The following is a 20,000-nucleotide window of genomic DNA, read 5'->3' as shown; positions in this document are numbered from 1 at the left end:
AACTGGGAAAAGCCGAAAGAAGAAGAAAAAGAAGTCTTATACACAGGTCAGTAATATTTTTATCAACCAGAGTAGAAGCTATGGATAGCAATTAAAAAAGAGTTGAAAGATTTTATGTGGGAAGGGAAAAGGCTCTTACACATAGCACAAGCAGAAAACCATAATTTAGAGTGGGAAGGAATGATGATGCTAGAGGGGGGCAGCTCAAGAAATAAGGAAAGACTGGGATTTCATAAAATAGCAGGGAGTATTCTAAGTACCAAACCAGCATGAGAATGGACAAATGAGCTTCTGACATTAGGGATGACTGTGATTAGGGATACAGATAATAGGCAAGAGGGGGCAGGAATTTATTAGAGAAAACTGGCAAAAGAACCAAGGTATTGGGAGCAAATAACTAAAAAGGGAAAGGTAATGGAATGGGAAGAGGCCAAGTATTTATTTGGACTGCAGGTTAGAGATTGCCTTCCCTATCAAAGATTGATATCAGGGTATAGGTAAAGAGAAAGAAATAGGGGGCTCCTAAATGAAAGACCAGCACTGGTAGAGTTTTTAATGGACTCTAGAACAGAAGCTGCCATTAAAAAAGGAATAATTAATAATGCATATAAATATTTCAAGATAATTGCAAGAATCAATCAGAGGAGCTTAGAAAGGATTGAGAAGAGAGACTGGATAAGCAATTCACAAAGAGACAATGGGAGGATATATGTATATCTCTCAGATATGCAACAAAGTCTGGAAGATTTAGGATCTTTTCCTGGAAATGTTTACATAGGTTGTTTTTATACCCCAAGTAGACTCCAAAGAATTTTTTCTCAGGTGGGTAGCAAATGTTGAAGGTGTGATGGACAAGAATGAGGTGACTGGGAACATATTTTTTGAGAGTGTAATGAGCTTGCAGAATGTAAGGATTCCCTGCAGACCGTTCTGTCGGAGATGCTGGGTGGGCGGATTGGATTGACCGGGGAGATGATTTTTTTGAGCTATGGTACAGAATTGGAATTGCCTAGAGATAGTAAAGCCTTGCTGAGTCTAATTATGGTGGCTGCCAAAAAAAAAGCAATTACTAGAAAATGTAAATCAAAGTCTAGACCAACTTTACTAGAAGTAGTGAATATAGTAACAGAGATAAAACAACTGGAATTGGGATCTTTAGGAAAGGGAAGGAGCAAACTCCATAGGAGAAATAGAATTGTGGGAACAATATATGCAGAGAAGGAATGAGATTTAAGAGGCAGGATTTGAATGAGCCATATAATGTTTGACAATGACTGGATAGATTATAAGTGATGTATAATGTTTGCAACTAAAGTGGTTTATTTTTTATGTAAATGTCAGATTGTCTGTGTCATTTGTGATAATTTAATAAAAGATGTTTATTGAAACAAAAAAGAATAAGGAGAAAATATGCAAATGGTAGAAAGTAGTAGGAGAGGAGGAAGAAAGGCAGGCCTATATCAAGGCCAAGGGAGAAGCACTGGATAGGTAAGGAAGCCAAGGCTGGAGTAGAGAGATAAGCAGACCAGGGAGAAATGCAAGGAGTGAATGAAATGCACAGGGTGCATCAACCTGAACTGGTTGGTCAAAGATAGAGGGGAAGTTAGCAATGACAATTAATTATTGCTGAAGAGCTCACCAAGGTCTTCACCCTACTATTTCCAAATGAAAAAGATTGTGTTGAGAGTGTAAGAAAGCATAGGGAGATGAAAACAGTGGAATTGGGTCATTGGGTTGGAGAGGGTAGAAAAGAAACTGATTATTTTGTAGGAAGATGATACACAGGTTCCTATAAGAATATCAGTCAAAACAGTCAAAAATGAGCAAATACCCTGGCAAAACCACTCACAGAAATCTTTAACAGAGTTCTGTATAGCTAGACCTGTCTTGGCTATTACAAGTCAGATACAGTTGATGGAGAAGGGTCTATATTAGAACTCAGAAAGTTATAAATATCAAATGCTCACATGAGCGAAAAATACTGTGCTCCCCACACCCTCGCTAAATATATATATTCCAACTCTGAGATCACACTACAGTGGGGAAAGGGCAAGTATTCCAGTCTTCACTGTACTGCAATTAAAAAAAAAAACATCGAGTTCCTGCATATCCGCTTATGTGAGCGTTCAATATTTATAACTGTCAGTGTTCTAATGTACATTCTGAAATAAAGGGCTGATGCCTTTCAAAAGACAGTCAGCTTCAGGATCCAAACCATTATGGCTTCAATGCGAAGAAGAGACAGGGTAACAGCAGAACTGGATGAGGGAGTGGCAATATATGTACTTTGGCTGGACTTAGTAAGGCCTTTGACTCAGTGCCACATCAGAGACTGGAAGGATGGGTCTAGGAACATGGTACAAACTTATGATACTGATGAAGGAATGGGCTTTGAGAAGGAACCCTGAGGTGATGGTAAGAGAAAGCTGTCCAGATCAAAGAAAGTAAGAGTTCTGTAAAGATCAGTAATGAGACCCTCACTTTTCATCGTATTTATTTGGATGTGCCAGGGGAGATGACTAGCAGATTAAACTCATTTTCAGGTTACACAAAATTTGGAGCCAAAGTCTTGGATGGGCAAAAACTGAAAAAGGTACCATTAAGTCCAGTAAAGGTGGGCAGCGAGGTAGCTGTTAAGATTCGGTGCAGATAAGCACAGGGTTCATCATTTTTGACACAACACAAGGGTCACAAACAAATTAAATGATGCTGGACTAGGAGGGACATTAAATGAAATTGACAGAAGTGTTCATCACACTAGCCTTTGACCATCAGGCATATGTAAAGAGGGCCAAAATGCACACAAAAGATCCACAGGCTGTTCACCACCTCAGTTTATCCCAAGTACATCATCTGATACTAAAGCCTTTTGCCTTCTCAGGAAAAGGCGAAAGGCCAAGGTACCAGATTATGTACTTGGAGTAAACTGATGTGGTGAACAGCCTGTGGATCATTTGTGTGTATTTTGGTTTTTCCTGTAACAGTTTGCCATAGTTGTGGAAGTTCAATATGTAGAAAGGGCACCAGGAACCATAACGTTCAGGGCTCTATTCTTTGGGGCATAAACTGTTGGGATAGGAAGATTGTACTTCAAATTTCTCACATATTAATGAGACCAAGTCTGGAGTAGTGCATGCACATCTGGAGTCCCTGTGTGAAAAATTATGTGAAACAGCTAGAAAACATGTACAAGGCAAGCAAAAGGGGTGCAGTTGAAGAGCACAGACTTAAACAAGGACATGAGAAAGTATTGTTTAATTGAGAGGGTTGTGAACACTTGGAATGTACTGTTTGAGTGGATGGTGACCTTTAGATTTACAGGAAATTTCAAGAGGTCATGGGACAGGTTGAAGGGTCTAAGCAACCCATGGTGATTGGAATCAGTACCTAGACATTATAAGCATTCTACAATACAAAAGGACGAGTGGTGTTCATGTAAAACCAGTAAACTGTAAAAACACCACAACCAAGTAAAAGCACAAACAGTTTATTAAATCACACTAACGCTTATTGTAATACAAAACGTTTTCGTCTTCAACTTCATCAGTTAATGAAAAATAACCACCACATTGTCATATATATATATATATACACACCCCTGTTTGAAACCAATTAAAAAATACCAATCACATAAGGGAACCAATAAATTAATTCATTAAAGTGCTCAATACACATAAAATAAATCATATTGTCATAAATGTTTGTAGACCTTTGAAAGTAAGAATTATAAATATATAAATATTGTAAAACCTTCTCAAATTTAAAGTTAAAGTTAAAAATCTTGAATAAATATCCATTAATTAAAAATGATGACAAATATAAAATGTTTAAAACTTAGTCCAATAAATAAATTGATTTTATATCTCCCTCTAGTGGCGAACCAAGATTTTTTTAATAAAGTGCAACCATGCTCAGTATGTGTACCACCAGGTCTGGAGTAGTGCATGCACATCTGGAGTCCCTGTGTGAAAAGTTATGTGAAACAGCTAGAAAACATGTACAAGGCAAGCAAAAGGAGTGCAGTTGAAGAGCACAGACTTAAACAAGGACATGAGAAAGTATTATTTCATTGAGAGGGTTGTGAACACTTGGAATATACTGTTTGAGTGGATGGTGACCTTTAGATTTACAGGAAATTTCAAGAGGTCATGGGACAGGTTGAAGGGTCTAAGCAACCCATGGTGATTGGAATCAGTACCTAGACATTATAAGCATTCTGCAGTACAGAGAAGATGCATTGTCTTCTTCTGCCACCACACCATCACAATCACCATAATTTTATATAATCTTAATTATAGAATAACATTCAAAAGCAAGCATGTGGATTAGTCAGCCCAACCAGCGTGCCCATTGTAAGTCAAGCATATATTTTATTTATTTATTTTTATTTTACATTTGTTGACCGGGATACTCCAACTGGATACATGTCCATTTTCAGCGGGCACCTGGAGAGAAAAGCTCCAAGGTACAAACAATAAGAAATTACGTGATTTGTAATGAACACAGTTTAAAGATTATTTATATAATCAAATTGTACAAGTTTACAAAGTTAAGATTTCACAAGGTAAAAGACTAAGTGTTTACACATGGCTTAGTTGTAAAGTAGTTGGCACACCATCATAGGAAAGAGCTAGTCGGGCTTGGAACAAGGGCATAACCAGTTTAATTTAAAATACTGTTTGAGATTCTTCTGAATTGACTTGAGTGGATTCTAGGGTGATGTCCACAGGTAGTGAGTTCCAAATTTTACTTACAGAGTTTGCAAACAGATATACCAGCCGAATTATTGGTTTTGACAGTTTGAACTAGCAGTCTATTGGAAGAGCGAAGTGGTCTGAGATTGATGTAGGGTTGATAATGTTTTTAAGTGCAGGTGTATTTTCAGGTTGGTTAAGTACATTATGTGCCACTACAAGCTGGTTGTACTGAATTAGTCTGGACAGTTCTAACCATCCTAGATAGTTTAGGTTGTTGCAGTGGTGTGTCCTGTAGGGCATCACGGTGGCAAATCTAGCAATGTGGTTGTAGCAGCTAGAGAGTTTATTGAGATCAGATTTCCTTAAGTTAGTGAATAAAGGGGAAGAGTAGAGAAGAGTCGAGAGTAGATGAGATCATACAATGGCAGTTCTAGCTGGCGGGGTTAGGAATGGTTTAATTTTGTGTAGTGACCAGAGTTTTTTATTGATGGTTTTGATAGTTTGGTTGACATGCAAGCCAAATTTAAGGTTATTATCTACAATAACACTTAGGAGTTTTGTATAGGTGTCTGGGGAGATTGTGGTGCCATTGTTAGATTTTATGGAAAAGGATAATGCAGTCAACCTATTAGTAGGGGAGAAAAGTAATAACTTTGTTTTATTGGGGTTTAAGATCAGACGACGATCAGAAAGCCAGTTTTCAATTATGTTGAAAGTATTTTGGGATAATGTCCACAGATCTGACTGGGATGCAGCAGAGCAGATCAGAGTGGACTCGTCCGCATATTGAATACAGTTTGCATCTGGGATGACAGTGTAGAGATCATTAATGAAAATGGAAAACAGAAGAGGTCCTAATGTAGAGCCCTGGGGGACTCCCAGGGTATTAGGTAAGAGGTTAGATAGTTTATTTTGTCATAGGACGGCCTGTTGTCTACCACTCAGATAAGATTGTGGAACCATTGGAGAGCTTGATTATCTAAGCAAATTGTTTTCAGGATGTGGATTAGAGGTCGTCAACCATATCAAAAGCCTGGGAGAGATCCAAAAAGAGGGCAGAGGATATTTTATTATTGTTACGGTTATGGTTAATGGCATTGGAGAAGGCTAGGAGGGCTGAGGTGGTGCTATGATGAGGCCTGAAGCCATGCTGAGAGTTGGCCAAGAGATATTTCTGGATTAGATGGTGAAGCAGTTGTCTATGGATACATTTTTCCATAATTTTAGCCAATGGTGACAGTATAGCTACGGGTCTGAAATTAGTTCAGTGGAGCTCCCACCTTTATGAAGTGGTATGACATGGGATATTTTCCAGATGGAGGGGATGGTAGCTTCTGATATGATACGACTGATTAGAATGGAGATGGGGTATGCTATGACATCTGCAGCTTTTTTCAGATACTCAGTGGGGAGAAGATCAGTTGATAGAGTAGTGGGTTTTAATTTTTTAATTAGGGCATGAACAAATGATGTAGTAACTGGTTGTAAGCTAAAGGAGAGTTGGGTACTGGGAGCATCGGACTTTGAGCTGGTGCAGCTTGGAGGTAGCTGGTTTTCTAGGGACTGGATAGTCTCGGTGAAGAAACTATTCAAGGTGTTTGCAACTATCTCTAGTAACACTTAATAGAAAAAATAGAAAAAGGTCTGGTTGCCCAGACTTTCTTCCATTAATATATACTATAACTTTTTAAGTTTTCTTCACTATAAAAAAAATAATCATAATAAAATTAGAAATCTGGACAGTCCAGAAGTATGAGAGAGACAGGATGGAGAACATACTAGGAAAATCAGGTATGCTATTCATAACTAAAGAAATGTACTTGATTTTCCTTGTATTTTCTCTACCCTGTCTCTCGCGTACCTCTGAAGTATCCAAATTTTAACCTTAAAAAAAAAAAAAGGAGCAAGGGAGATCTTCCTTTCTCCATTGCTTCCTTCCCAGAGCACTGATGTACTGCATAAGCATGGGAATGTAAGTCCAGTACGCATGCGCAGTACATCACAATCCTGCAGACAACAGGTAGAAGTGGAAATTTAAGTTAGTGCAACCAAGGATAACAGATCATATCCCAAAAGAACATCTAATATTCTTAATGCAACCAAACACATTGGGACAGGGTCTCTTATCTAAATTATGTAGAGTTGTGAGGAGAGAAACAAAAACAATTGGAATTATTTTACCCAAATTAATAACAGACCTCCGAGTGAAGAAGATAAAAAATAATTCTAATATCTTCTAAACATTATAACTTCATTTCTTAGATGGAATGTGTTTACTTGGAAATTTTTGCAATTTTTTTTTCATACCACATAAAGTTTAATTAATGTTCAAGCAGAAACAAATTTGTTGGAGATGTAAACAAGAAATTAAAGCGGATTGGAAATGCATATTTTTTGACTGTACTGTCTTAACACCTTATTGCAATAACATTAATCTCTTTTTACAGGCTTTTTTGGAGATAAATTTGTTTTATCTAACTCATTAATCCTTTTTATCACTGCTATTCCTAAATGTGTTAAAAAATGAAATATCACATTTTGTTGTCTATACCATCTGTAGCGAGAAAGGTTATAATTCAGAATTGTAGCCTTCAAAGAATGTTGAATGTTGTGACTGAAGTCTATCACCTGGAAAGCATTACAATGAAGTCAAGAACAACCAGGATTATCGTTTATTTATTTATTTGTTTATTTGCCTCTTGCTGCAGTGAATGGACAAAACTTAGAGATCAGTTGACAAGCAAAAAAATCTGCATTTTAGATTTAATGGAATGTATAACTTGAATGAATTGATGGTTAATTTACACTACTGTAAATAGTTGTTTTTCTTTTGTGTGTGAGGTTTAGTTGATTTTTTTTATTTATTATGTTCACAAATCTCTGACTGTAAATATTGTTGTGATTATTTTACAAATTGAAAATCCAATAAAAACTTTTAAAAAAGCAGTAGGATATCTAAAGAAAGCGGAAGAACACCACAGAGCTGTCATACAAAGACATTATTTAAGAAAAGTAAGTAATTTTTTTTTCTTAAATAATGTCATAGTATAATAACAGTTACCAACTCCTAGGTGTGGTATATTGAAAATTTACGCACAGTTGGTTTTGTTTAATCACACCAACTTTGGGTAAGTCATCAATATACCACACCCAGTTGTTGGTTATTGCTATTGTAATAAATTGCTAAAGTAACAATGGAATCTCATCATAGGTGCTACACTTACATGTGCAAAGTACTCATAACACTGTGCACACATATGTGGCATAGAGAGGTGAAGCCCTGACTATGAACCAGATGATACAAGTTCAGACAACTGTTTGAGTGCTGCAAGAGCTGGGAAGGGGTGGCTAAAATTAAGTAGATTATGGCAGGTCACCCATCTGGGGGGGGCAGAGAGACGTAGCGGTCCCATTTGACTAACTTGCTCACATGCAAGCAGAGGCTTCTTGCATGGTGCCAGGGCCATAGGACCAAGAAATGTAGGCTTGGTGGCCCAATCTGATGATTATAGCCCTTGTCAAGCATCTGTGCAGAGCATACATTCATCTTGATGACAGGCATAGGATGCCCATAGGGTGATACATATATGTCTTCATTGCTGGTGACACAAACCACCACTATGGCTGCTTATATGATTTGCTTGCTTGTTTACATTTGTTAACTGAGATAATCTGACTAATCTGATAACTTCATTTAATCAGAGACTCAGGAAGACAAACTCCAAGGTACAGTGTACAATTGTAAGACAAAAAGTGCAATAGTAGAAACATAAAAATAGCAGAGAGAAAAATCTGATAATCAAATGTACATAAAGCCCGATATGATGCACTACAGCAGTGCACAGTATAAGATACATCACAGTGTAGATGTTCATCGTGTTTCACTGTTGCAGTCATTACAATTGGGTTATCCTGCTGGAAGGCTACCCGCAGTCGGCCCGAGTTTCAAAGTCTAGGTCCGGCGTCAGCTGCTGTCACCTCCTCCCTGACATCAGTGCACCAGGGGTATAAAAGATGCAGCCGACGCCATTTTCTTCAGTGTTTCTTGCTGCGCGGTGCCCGAAGCAAAAGCAGTTCGCAAGTGCTGGTCGGCCAACTCCTCAGATTTTCAAATTCGAATTTCAGATCCGAAGTCTTCATTAAAGCTAAGTACCCCATTGGGGAAACTTTTTTCTTGCTCCAGACCGATGTCAGAAAAAGTTAATAATTATATTTTTTGTGGGAAGCAATTACCTCATAAGGATTTTCATTCTTACTGTATTCCTTGCCTAGGCCCTGACCACAACGTTGCTAGTTGTCGGTTTTGTGCTAGATTTAACCAACGCATTATTAAGCGTCGGTACGATTTTGCATTTCATTACTTTGGCAGAAGATTCAATTATATAATGCCGTCGGAACAGCCGACTACCAGAGTTTATAAAAAGCACAAAGAAAAAGAAAAGGACAGGCATCCGAGGTCCAAAACCGACGACGAGGCTTCCGTTAGGCCTGTCGCCGGTTCTCAGTGAGGTGCTTTTGCAGCCCCTGACGCCCGCTACCTCAGAGCCACAGCAGCTTCTGACTCCCATGTGGAGCCGACTAGGCCGCTGGAAACTCAAGGTATTGGACACTCGGAAACTATTCCCTCAGATGGGTCCAGAGCTGCTGAGCAGGCATCGGCTTCTGAGGGTGTTTTCAGGCCTACACAGTTATATGTAAAGCCATCTTCAGCTTCAAAGGCAAAGACTAAAGCAGCTCTAAAGACAAAGAAACAAGTACAGCATTCTCCTGGACAGGCCTCCATGCCTAAAAAATAGATGCTTAAAATGGCCGAAGACTTAATTACTTTGATCAGGGGTTCCCATCCCCCTCTTGATAAGAGGCCTAGGCAAGAGATAGAATATGAAACTTCAGATCATTTTTCCATTTCTTCTGATTCCTCTTCTGAACAGGAATATTCCCTTTCTCCCTATGAGGATTCTGATGCTGAATAATCTATCCCTTCAGCCTCACCTCCTGAGGATTATTCTTTTGGGGAGACCCTGCATACTTTGAGGGAGTATTTCCATTGGGAGAGCCAAGATTACTCAGAATTCAAGAAAAGGCTAAGAGACTTCATTTTATTACCCCAGCACAGGCCCCTTGCTATTCCTCCTGTTTTTAGACATTGTAGATGTTGCATTTTCAGAGTCCGGTCTGTCTCCTGACTCTACCACCAACTCCTGTTAAGCCAGACAGATACTACTGGGTTCCTGATTCTCATAAATTTCTTTACAAAAGCCCTGCTGCTGACCCAGAAACTATTTCTCAGGGTCCCAAGGGGGTTAAGGCTTTCACTGCAAAAAACCCTATCCCCTCTGATAGGGATTCAAGGGCCCTGGATAGATGGGGGGAAAAGATTTATACTTCTGCTACCTTGGCTGTAAGAGCTTTAAATTGTTAGTTTCATATGCTTAAATATCAGCAATATCTTATGTCGCGGCTTAAACAGAAAATGTTGACAAATTCAGATTGTGCAGAAAACAAAGAAATGCAGGATTTATTGCATGCAGCTGAACAGGTGGGAAAGCATACTTTGCAATGTGGTTTTGATTCTCTAGAGGCCTCCTGCAGGGCCGCAGTTACAGGTTCTGTCATTAGAAGGCATGCTTGGTTAAAAGAACAGAATCTGCCCGATCATGTTAAAGCAAAGCTATTAGATGCTCCATTACAACATGATACCTTGTTTGGTGTTGAAGAAAATGGAGGACAAAGCTAAATCTATGCAAACAGTGAAGGATTTCTTACAGGTACAGCCTCCCAGATTTAGCAGGAACTGGCCTACAAAGAATTGGTCCTTTCCAGTGTCAGACAGGCCGCAAAGAGGCAGATACAGACGCCCCAGAGGCAGATCACAGCCCCAAGGCTCATACAGGCCTAAACAATGGGGTGCTTCTACCTCCAAAAGCAGAGAGGAAAAATCACAGCCATATAGGAAACATTCTCAATGATTTTCCCCTGCCAGCACCAAGCACTTACCTTCTGGCAGCTCTTTTGGGGGGAAAACTAGCACTTTTTTCACAAAATTGGCACATGATCACCCAGGACAAATGGGTCTTAAATATCATATCTCAAGGCTACAGGTTCCACTTTCACACCCTGCCAAGGCCAGACGGTATGCCAGACCTACCACACAATCAATGGGCAGAGGCACAAAAAACAAGTTTCATCCCTCATGGACATGAGAGCCATTCAGCAAGTACCACAGCAAGAGCAGGAACAAGGATTTTACTCAAGGCTGTTCTTGGTACCCAGAAAGGACAAAGCCTGGAGACCAATACTGGACCTGTCTATCCTAAACACATTGCTGGATATTCCAAAATTCAAAATGTTAACTCTGCAGCAGCTTCTGCCCATGCTGGGCAAGAAGGCTTGGGTTGTGACTTTAGACCTAAAAGAGGCATACCTGCATGTCCCAATCAGACAATCATGCAGAAGATACCTCAGATTTATACCTGGCTCAATGCACTACCAATTCTCTGCACTGCCCTTTGGCTTATCTACTGCGCCCAGGGTCTTCACAAAATGCCTGGCACCAGTAATTGCATTTTACAGACAAAGAGGAATACAAATATATCCTTACTTAGACGACTGCCTTATTCAAGCAGAGAACAAGGACATCCTACTACAGCATCTGGCGTTTGTAAAAAGATTACTAACAGGTCTAGGGTACACAGTAAACGAAAAGAAATCAAAGCTCATACCCTCTCAAGAGATAATATTCCTGGGTGCAAGCTTAAATACAACTGCCCAGATGACTTATCTCACGCCAGACAAACACAGACAACTGACTACTTATTTCAAAATGTTGGCAACAAAGACCTAGTTATCTGCAAGAAAAATTCTGCAGGCTTTGGGCTTCATGGCATCCTGCATACTGCCAATTCCATATGCAAGACTGCATATGAGGAAACTTCAATGGTATCTGAAAAGTGTTTGGACTCAACATTGCCACAGCCTGGAAACAATAATTACCCTCATTCCCTGCCTGCAACAGGAGTTTCAATGGTGGGCAAAAGCCTGTCACCTCAACACGGGACAGCCATTCACCTTCCCCACAGTCAGGCAGACATTGACAACAGATGCATCAGATTATGCCTGAGGGGCCCATATGGCAGGAAGATGTATTCAGGGCACATGGTTCGCAAGTCAAATGCATCTACATATCAATCAAAAAGAGATGCTAGCTGTTCAGAATACCCTGACAGCCTTCAAGGATCAACTTCATCCAGGACAACTACTGATAAAGACGGACAATACTACAGTCATGTGGTACATAAACAAGCAGGAGGGCACGCATTCCTACCCCCTCTGCAGACTAGCCATGAACTTCTGGGACACAGCACTGACTTACCAAGTACATCTGCAAGCACAATTCCTGCCAGGAAGGATAAATACTCTGGCAGACGAACTAAGCAGAAACCTAATGGATCCCCACGAGTGGAAATTGGATCCACAAGTCTTCAGCATGATAACAAGGAACTGGGGGTGCCCGGACATAGACCTATTTGCCTCCCCTCACAACTGCCAACTACAGAGATTCTGCACAAGGACTTATTACCAGCAAGCATGGAAAGTGGATGCTCTATCTTTCAGCTGGAAAAACCTAACAGTTTATGCCTTTCCTCCTCTGCCTCTCCTCCCCAAGGTACTCCTCAAGGTCAGACAAGAGATGCCAAAAATGATACTGATTGACCCAGACTGGCCCCGCCAGCACTGGTACCCAATCCTAAAGAGCTTGTCTCAATGCCCAGCTTGGATATTACCTCAAATTCCTCACTTATTGACCCAACAAGACAGTCAGATACTGCACAGCCAACTCAGGACCTTAAACCTGGCAGCATGGCGGATAATGTAGCCATTCAAGACACACCTCTCTCTAAAGCAGTGATGGATGTTATTCTGGAGGCCAGGAGGCCTAGCACCAGAAAATCTTATGCAGAAAAATGGAAAGAGATTCTGTGCTTGGAACCAGGCACTAGGTATTGACACGACTGTTCCAAATATTCCTCAGATTTTGCAGTACTTAACTGAGATGCTGGAGAAAGGCCTTTCCTTTTCATCAATTAAAATTCATGCCTCTGCCATTTCAGCTCATTACAATACAGAACCACCTATTTTTTCTCATCCATTGCTAAGGCAGTACCTCAGAGGGGCCAAAAACATAAGGCCTCCAAGGAGAGCACCAATACCTGCTTGGGACCTCAACTATGTCTTGGAAAAACTCACACTGCCTCCGTTTGAGCCAGCCTCTGCAGTTGATATAAAATTCTGATCCTGAAAAACAGCTCTGCTCCTAGCAATAACCTCCGCTAGACGAGTCTCAGAGTTATAGGAACTCATGGCTGTGGAACCTTTTATCATTTCCCATCCTGACAGGGTTTCTCTAAGGACAAACCCTACATTTATGCCTAAGGTAATGTCCAGTGTGGCCCTTAACCAAACAATTAATTTGCCTACCTGTTACCCAAACCCACAGACTAAGGGTGAGAGACTTCTGCATTCTTTGGGCATTCACAGGCAGCTACGCTTCTACTTGGACCGAACCAAAGCTTTCAGAAAGACTGAATAACTTCTAGTGACATATGCTGCAGGATCACAAGGAAAGCCTATCTCAAAACAGACCATTTCAAAGTGGATAGGCCACTGCATTCGTTTCTGCTATTCACAGCTTGGCAAATCAGTGCCTAAGGGCATTAGGCCACATTCAACCAGAGCAGCAGCCACTTCAGCAGCCTTCCTCAGAGGAGTACCAACTAAAGACATCTTAGAGGCTGCAACTTGGAATTCAGTGCACACTTTTACAAAGCACTATCCCTTACCTCTCTACTCTTAATCCAGGGTAGGCTTTGCCACTGCAGTTCTGCAGGGCCTGATAGCCTCTCCTAATCCTATTTAGCCAGCCTCCCAACCTTAGCTTTGGGATTCAACCCAATTGTAATGACTGCAACAGTGAAACACAATGAACCTAGTACAGTTGTGTACCTACCATAAATGTAGATGTTCGAGTGTATTCACTGTTGCAGTCCAGGTTACCCTCCCACCATCCCCCTTTTCCTTGCTGGGCCTTATCTGTACTTCTCTGTTCTATACAACCTATGTGGTGTATTTGCTTGTAGATGAAGGAAAAGTTGTTTTTTGTGTATGCATGCTTATTGGCATAATTTAGCCTACCTTTTTAGGGGCACCTGACATCTGGGGCAAGAAAAACTGAAGAAAATGGCATCGGCTGCATCTTTTATACCCCTGGCGCACTGACGTCAGGGAGGAGGTGACAGCAGCCGACGCCGGACCTAGACTTTGGAACTCGGGCCGACTGCAGGTAGCCTGCCAGCAGGATAACCCAATTGTAATGACTGCAACAGTGAATACACTCGAACATCTACATTTATGAAAGGTACACAACTGTACTTTTCTATACATGTCCTTCTATTCCTGTCTTGCAGTATTCTTGTTGTGGGATTCCCTGCCCTCAGGCTTCTTGTACGTCGGCTCCTATAGAAAAACTTCATCTTGGCTGTTGCAACTGCGTGGGACATCACACGTAAGGCCATAAACCAGGGGCCTTAAATGTGACGTCTGCACGCACAATCCTCAGAACTTTTCAGCTGCAGATGACTGACCCATCGTGTGTTTGCTCCTTTTCATCAGACGTCTCAATAAAGCTAAGTAACCCGTAGGGTTTTTGGTTTTTCATAACTGATTGTTATTGCTTAGGCTTGGTTTGTTGTTGCAATTTATAGCTGATGTCAGGTAAAAAGGGTAAATGCCAATGCGGGTGTCAGATACCCCACAAAGATGCCCATGAGCAGTTTGTTTTTTGCTTGGGCCAGGAGCACGATCATTCAGTTTGCTCCATTTGTCAATCGTTTGTGCCGGAGAGCCTACGCAGCCTTCTGGCCGCACTTAACCTCTACTTAGAAAACCAGTGCCTTAAGCAGTTAGCCCTAAGAATGGATCCCGGCTCGGAGGCTGCGTCATAACCTTCATATAAGAAGCCCAAGTTTCCTAGGCCTTCTTCACCTGCCGCTCCGTTAACGGACACCCTGCCAGCTGCCGATTTAGGAGCCGAGGGGTGCCCGGCGGATCCGTTGACTTCAACGACTACCTTTGGGGAAGCCATTGCTCAGCCGACTGGCACGTCCACGGAGCCAACCCAGACCTTGACTACTGTCGAGATCAAGGGGGAACCAGGATCTGCGGAACCTCTGACTGGGATCCTGACTTCGGATACGGTTTCTACTAAACCTGATTCCAAGCCAGTTCCAGCGTCCACCCCATCTAAAAAGAAACAGAAAACCAAGCATGCCTCTTCCACTGCAGAAGACCTATCTGATTGGCAGTCCTTCACTTCTTCCCTTATGAAGGCCTTTATGGCCCTTAGGTCTTCAGCCTCATCCTCCACTACTCTACCTTTACTCAGCCCTAGGCCTGCTTCAGCCTCTTCAATCACCCCCCCCCCCCAACATCCCAGGTTAGGGAAGAAGGGCATGATACTTTCTTTTCCTCCTCAGAGGACTGCATGTCTTACACCTCCCAAATTGCATCTTCCCAGGAGTATTATTCTCTTGATGAGGAATCTATTGAGGGGGATTCACCCCCTGAGGATATTACATTTGGTGAGACCATCACCAAGATGAAAGACTACTTCTAATGGGATACCTCACAAATGTCTGATACTCAAAAGAGATATTTTGAGCTTCTTCAAGTTGAATCCCCCTACCCTTCTGCTTTTCCTCCAGTTCTGCCTGCATACCTGAATGCCTTTAATTCTGCATCTAAGGCCCCAGACTCACAGCCACCTGCCCCCAAGCGGCCAGATTGCTTCTACAAGGTGCCTGACAAGCAGAAATTCTTGGTCAAACCATCCTTAGCAGACCCAGCAGTGATTGTCACCTACCCTAATAAGCAATCCAGACTCCTTCCACTCCACCTCACTCCTACCCCACTGATAAAGACAGCAAGTCTATGGATAGGATTGGCAAGAAGGTATACACATCCTCCACATTGACTTTCAGAGCCATTAACTATCAGATGCACATGACTAAATATGCTCTGGACTTCCTTGACAGCCCCATTAAGGCTGACATCTCCTCCAAAACTCTCTGTGGCTGTACAAGTAGCCAGACACTCGATTAGATGCAGCTATAATGCTGCAGAAGCATCTGCTCGCTCTGCAGCATCTGCTTCTGTCCTCAGGAGATACTCCTGGCTGAGACTTCAGAATCTACCAGAAGACTTTGTCAGAGATCTTGGATGGCCCCCCTGGATCACAATTTCCTTTTTGGAAAACAATATGAAGATCTTTTTAAGAATCTGCAAGAAAAAAGTAAGGAATTGCAGGACATAAAAATTTACTGGTGTCCCCCATTCCCAAGTACTACAGAAACTATACAGCTAAAGCCACCTTTGTAAGGCGAAACTTTACCTAGACGGGTACTTCCTCTTCCAGATCTAGAAGAGGTGCAAGAAGAACCACCATGTCCAGACCTGCTGTCCTGCATCCTTAGCCTAGACAACCCTTTCAGGACAGAGGAGGCCCCAATAATGCATGACTGCCTTGCCCCCCTACCACTCTCAGCACACCTTTCCCAATGCCTCCCTTTCTGGCAAACCATAACCTCGGATGAATGGGTACTATCCATAATTGAAAAAGGATGTTTCCTCTCCTGGAAAGAAAAAACACCCATGAGAGGCATCACATACCCCCCCAAAAACCAACAGCATCTCCTTCCACAGGTTCTGACAAACCTGCTGAAGCTGGGTACCATAGAACCTGTTCCCTCAGGACAAGAAGGAAAGGGTTTCTCCTCCCGTCTCTTCCTGGTTCTCAAGAAAGACGGCCCTTGGAGACCCATCTTAGACCTCTCCTTCCTAAATTTCTACCTTCAGATGCCCACCTTCAAAATGCTGTCACTTCCCACTCTGCTGCCTCTCATACCAGCCAAGGCTTTCATAGCCACCTTGGACCTAAAAGAGGCCTACCTACACATACCCCATCAGAACTTCCCGCAGATGATTCCTGCATTTCTCTGGGCCCTACTCTCATTTCCAATTTACTGCTTTGCCCTTTGGTTTGTCAGCTACCCCCGAGTGTTCACAAAATGCCTGGTCCCGGCCATTGCCTTCTGCAGAACTCAGGGAATTCAGATTTATCCCTAGCTGGACGACATCCTAATACTGGCAGTGTCATAAGATACCATCTCAAATCATCTGCACTTCACCATGTCCCTTCTGCAGAATCTAGGGTTCACCTTCAACCTTCCAAAGTTTTCCTTGAACCCAGACTAGGACAAGATTTTTCTGGGTTGCAGAATCCGAATGGAGAGAATGAAGGCCTTTCTCCCACAGGACAAGGTACTATTCCTGGCCTCCCACTTCAAGGAGCTGCTACACTCTCAGACAATAACTGCAAGGCAATTCTGGGCTTAATGGCACCAGCCATTACTATGCGACCACTGGCCAGAATGCGTATGTGCAAGCTACAGCGGTACCTGAAAAACATTTGGTCCCATCACTTGAATCACTTGGAACAAGTAATCCCCCTCCTTCTCTGTCTAAAGAAAGAAATCAGCTGGTGAATCCAACAAGTCCAGCTAAACCCGGGGCTTCCACTTCAGCCCCCCCAACCCAAGTAATGCATACAGATGCCTCAGATTCAGGTTGGGGAGCAACAATAGCAGCTTACAGGGTCCAAGCAAATTGGCACCCTTCCTTGAAGCCCAAACACATCAATGTCAGAGAAATTACTTCAGTCTACTTCGCTCTAAAAACCTTTACCCCTCTGCTTCTACCAGGGGTCCTTCAAATAGTAACAGACAATACCACTGTAATGTGGTACCTCAACAAACAGGGAGGGACAAAGGCATATCAGCTGTGCAGACTAACCCTGCTGATATGGGATCTAGCCTCTTGCCACAACTTGTCCCTGCAGGCAACCTACATCCCCTTGCAGGACAACAAGCAAGCAGACCTCCTGTTGCTGGACATCCTCTCCACAACACAAATGAATTCTGGACAGGACCATCTTCCTAGATATAGTCCACCGGTGGGGCACTCCTCAAGTAGACCTGTTGGCCTCCCCCCAGAACAGGCAGCTGAAGACTTTTTGCTCTAAGACCTAGTTCCCTCTAGCCTGGAGAGTAGACGCTTTCAACATCTCCTGGGAGGGGAAGTTTCTTTATGCCTTCCCCCCTTTCCACTGATTCAGAAAGTCCTCCTGAAAATCAGGAAGGACAAACCGAAAATCTTGTTACTGACTTCCTACTGGCCAAGGCAGCACTGGCTCCCCCTACTTCACAATCTAGCCAAGGGCAATCACTACAAGTTACCCTACAAGGTGGACTTCCTGACACAAGAAAAAGGAACCCTCCTCCACCCATACTTGCAGATGTTGTCCCTGACAGTGTGGATGATACACTTTTGATTCCGTTCAGACACCACTACTCAGAAGACGTGCTTTCAGCCCTGAGGGAGGCCAGGAAACCTACAACAAGAAAATCATACCTAGCTAAATGGGAAAGATTTACTAAGTGGTGTCTAGACAAGGAAAGGGACCCTTGCATTGCTGACCCCCCTAGTTCTTATTTATGTGTGTCAACTGATAAAAAGTGGACTTTCCTATTCTTCAGTGAAAGTACACATTTCTGCAGTATCAGCCTGCTTGCCTCTTGATCCCCCGTTGCTAGCCAGGCTCAATGTAAAACTCTTCCTTAAAGGGGTGTTACACATTAGACCTCTAAAAAAAGCCTATCCCTCTGTCTTGGGACCTTAATTTCATCCTGGAAAAGCTTACCCAACAGCTTCCCTTCAGATATGTACATGGAAAACAGTCCTTCTAGTGACTATCACATCAGCCAGAAGGGTTTCAGAGCTGCAAGCCTTAATGGCTTGCCCCCCCTTACACCACATTCCACAAGGACAGGGTCACCCTGAGAACTAACCCTTCCTTTATGCCCAAGGTGGTCAATGATTTGTCTCTAAAGCAATCCATCCACCTTCTTTCCCTCTCCCACAAATGAAGGGGAGGGATACTCCACTCCCTGGATGTACACAGACAGCTAAGATTTTACCTGGACAAAACTAGATCAGTTAGGAAATCTAAACAACTCTTGTTTCCTTCCATCCCAGAGCATTGGGCAAGGCAGTCTCTAAACAAACCATCGCATGCTGGATCAGGAAAGCCATCTGTCTTTGCTACTCTCACCACAGAAAAACTCCCCCAGTGGGAGTAAAGGCCCATTCCACAAGGTCAATGGCCACCTCCAAGGCTTTCCTAAAAGGTCTGGACACAGTTTCCATTATGGAAGCAGCCACATGGTCCACTATCCACACTTTCACCAAACATTACAAGCTAGACCAAGTCGCCAGAGCACATGCAGGATTCACCAGGGCAATCCTACAGGGCTTTGTCGAATCCTCTTTTGCATCTGCCTCCCTCTCATTCAAATAAGCTGTGGTACTCTCCCAAAATTAGAATACTGCAACATAGGAATAGAAGGACATAGAATAGTTGTGTAAAATCTTACCATAACCATAGATGTCCTTCTCTTCCATGTTGCAGTATTCCTTCCCACCCACCAATAACCCCCTCATCATTCTGCTTTCATCCCAGCATCACCCTGGACCTATCTATGCTACAGAGGGACCCCAGGGTCCCATACCTGACACTACTGGCATCTCCTCCTGCTGAGCCTTCTACTCTACCTGCTGAGCTTCAAGTTCTGAGGACTGTGCATCCAGAAGTCACATTTAAGGCCCCTGGTTTATGGCCGTACGTGTAACGTCCCATGCAGCTGCAACAGCCAAGCTGAAGCTTTTGTATAGGAGTTGACGGACGAGTCGCCTGAGGGCAGGAAATCCCACAAAAAGAATACTGCAACATGGAAGAGAAGGACATCTATGGTTATGGTAAGGTTTTGCACAACTATTCTTTCTGGCAGAGTATAATTAGTGAAGAGGTGTGCAAAGAGTGGAGATGATGGCGGGAGGCTTGACATTCAACGGGCACAGTGACAAAAGTCGTCAAAAAAAAGTACTCAGAACACTGTAATTAATTAGAGCAAGCAGTAGTGACAAAAATGCAAAGGGACTTGGCATTGGGAAAACAACTAAGTGTAAAGAACAGTCACCACTGACAAACTACATGCAGTGTCTTACCAAACTGATTTTATACTGTTCTGTCCAAGGCAGTTACAGGCAAGTGAGAACAGTGATTAACATTTGAATCTAAATAAGGGTTACGGATGAGAAACACAAGAATGTCAGAAAGAGGAATAATACTGA

General features: G+C 42.5%; 1 protein-coding gene across 6 annotated transcripts in view; it reads left to right on the top strand.

Moving 5' to 3' along the window:
* The window catches only part of PTPDC1 (protein tyrosine phosphatase domain containing 1), a 1,141,579-nt gene that overhangs the window by 524,681 nt on the left and 596,898 nt on the right, over positions 1–20,000 (top strand). The window lies entirely within an intron of this gene.

Source organism: Protopterus annectens, chromosome 7.part0 (assembly GCF_019279795.1).
Source record: "Protopterus annectens isolate FY-2018-M chromosome 7.part0, PAN1.0, whole genome shotgun sequence".
NCBI classification, from domain to species: Eukaryota; Metazoa; Chordata; order Ceratodontiformes; family Protopteridae; genus Protopterus; species Protopterus annectens.
Note: the sequence above shows the minus strand (reverse complement) of the source record. Positions and strands in the feature narration are given on the sequence as shown.